Genomic DNA, 2,899 nt, shown 5'->3' with positions numbered 1-2,899 from the left:
ACGTGTGAAATTACTAACAGGTTAAATTTTAGATAAAATAATGCATCAAGGAAGAGGTTGTTATACTGTGGTAAAAATGCCACATCTATATTGAAAATTGAAGAAATAAAATTGAGCTGGAATTGAGAATATATTAATTGCAGAATATTAAAAATCATCATTATATGTTATGAGCACATGCATGAGCCAAAGATAAATTTTGTAAGTTAAATGTATAGTCAGATGTATATTGCCAGCTTGAAGGCAACATTGGGGTCATGTGGATTGACCCAGGAAAGTGAGTTGTAGAATTTTTATTTGCTCGTTATTGTTGTTGTCATTGTTTTTATCTATTACTTTTACCTTGATGTAAGTTGTGTCATTTATAAAGCAACCAATTTTATATAAAAATCTGGATTATTAAAATCTTTCAAAATATCAAAAGATTTAGCAATACTGGGCCCACCTTCCAGTAAAGTTCAGCTGTAGCTAAGCAACTACGGCATGCTATTTTTAGTTTACTGTAGTATCTTACATGACCTATTACTTTAAACTCTTTTGGTTCTGTCTCTGGTTTGCCAGACTGTTTTACTCACTTTTTTTGGTCCACATAGACATTTCAGCTGCAAACTTTGTTTGTCAAAAGAAATTTTTACTTAAAGGTGCTACTGCTGGTTTGGTCTAGGAGAGAATGTAAAATTGACGTATTTTAGTAGTACAATCTGCAAGGTTTCATATTATCATTAAAAAAGAGAAACTAATTCAAATCTAATTTCAAATGACAACATCAAATCGAATTAACTGATTAAATTACGATGGTAACATTGGTAAGAATAGTCCCCTCCAGATTATTTTTTTGTTATTTTTGCTTCTATTTGACAAAGTGCTGTTTATAGCCTAGCTTTTTTGCATTAGTGTTTCTATACAGCTCAAAGTGTGAAGTTCTGTAGCCAGTCTCACCAGGGAAATAAACCCATTGTGTATGGAATTACATTTTCCAAAATATGCTTTAGTAAACTAATAAGGATATCTGTTCAGAAAATAGAATGTGCTTGTTTTATGAATGCATGCATGTTTGTTGTTTTTTGTTGTTGTTGTTTTTAATAGGACTTTTTAAAGAAGCCCTAGGGATTAGGTTTAAGATCTTTAATTAAAACTCACCACGGTGTAGATTGTTAGCTTCTTATTCACCTGAGAAATTATTTTATTGTTGTTGAACCTGTACTTATCTTGCCAAGATTAAAAGTGTTCTAACTGCAGTGCTAAGACTTTTTTATACATTTAGACTAATATATTCCTCATGACTTTGATAGGAATTGCTGTTATATGTGGGCAGGAGATAAATGTATGTCAGAAAAGGTGCATTAAAACACTTAATTTGGGCTTCCCTGGTGGCGCAGTGGTTGAGAGTCCGCCTGCCGATGCAGGGGCCGCAGGTTCGTGCCCCGGTCCGGGAAGATCCCACGTGCCGTGGAGCGGCTGGGCCCGTGAGCCATGGCCGCTGAGCCTGTGCGTCCGGAGCCTGTGCTCCGCAACGGGAGAGGCCACAGCAGTGAGAGGCCCGCAAAACAAACACCTAATTTAACATTTTGAGGAATGTACTGATTGAAGATAATATAATCTAATATATTGTATATATAATATGATATATTGAAATATAATGTAATAATCTAATTCCAAAATAAAATAGTAGTGAATTTTCTGAAAAATCAGACCAAGTAAAATATTTCACATTTAAAAATTTTAAATATGGAACAAAGATATAGTTCCCAGTTCTCATAATTTTTTCCCATTCATAGAATCACACATAATTACTCTCATTCCTTTTTTCTTTCTTCCCATTTATTTTCTGCTGTTCATCCACCATTACTTAATTTTCAGTAACATGAATCATAATATGCAACCCATGCATGCGAGCACCATTCCATTTGGTGATTCTTCTTAGTCATTTGTACTTCAGGTGCTATTGTTACTATCATTACAGTTGTACTTTTCTACATTCCAAAGGCCCTTAATATTTATAGTCAAAGGCAAATGCTTGGTTGCTAAATTATTGGGAATACTACACAATTATTTTTCTACTTTGTAAAATAATGGTCAGTGATCATTAGCACATGTATCGGCGATCGATGTAGTACTAAGGCAATACTCATCTGAACCTTCTCTCTCTGTCTCTGTTGGTCTGTCTCTCTCTCTCTCCTATTTTTGGAATTGTCTGAGTTGGTTTCCTTCACAGGGTTTAGTCAGATTTGTCTCTAGCTTGTAGAGAAAGATATTAATTAGGTATTTGACATAAAATCTCAAAATGAGGCTTGCTTTGAAAGTCTGACAGTATGTTAAGACAGTTAAGAAGTGTGATTAACAATGTTTTAAAGCAATTATAATATATAGATCACCATTGTAAATGTAAAACTCCAAACATTTTGTTTAGCATACTTTGTGTCTAAAAATGTTTCTTGTTTTTGTGTAAATGTCAAAGTGACTTATCTGGGCCCCAAAGAGATTCTGATGACAGTATTATAAAACTTAGGAAAACCCAAAGAGGAAAATATTATGAAATGGATGCAGCATGAAGTTGTCCTGAGCAGGAATCAACTCTGTAAATATACTTCTATAAATGGCATAAGCCACCAGTTAACAGCTGAGCCACTCTCTGGGGATCAACCAGCTTGAGTACAAAATTGGGAGAGGCTGCAGAAGAAAGGTTAATTCTTCTCTATAGTTCCATGGGGCCTATTACAGTGCTTCACAGAACTATAAAGGGCTAATGGAACAGGGTATGTTTTATTCTTACCCACACACATTATTTGGATTACCTTGTGGGAAAGTTTAAGGAGAAATTTAATGTCAAACAAATGTTATGATAGTAAGATTGAAACACTAAACTACACAGAAATAGAATGCAAATACATTGTTCAAA

The sequence above is a fragment of the Aethalodelphis obliquidens genome, unplaced genomic scaffold, assembly GCF_003676395.1.
Source record: "Aethalodelphis obliquidens isolate GAN/ISIS:26980383/991018 unplaced genomic scaffold, ASM367639v1 scaffold7, whole genome shotgun sequence".
Classification (NCBI taxonomy): Eukaryota; Metazoa; Chordata; class Mammalia; order Artiodactyla; family Delphinidae; genus Aethalodelphis; species Aethalodelphis obliquidens.
Note: the sequence above shows the minus strand (reverse complement) of the source record.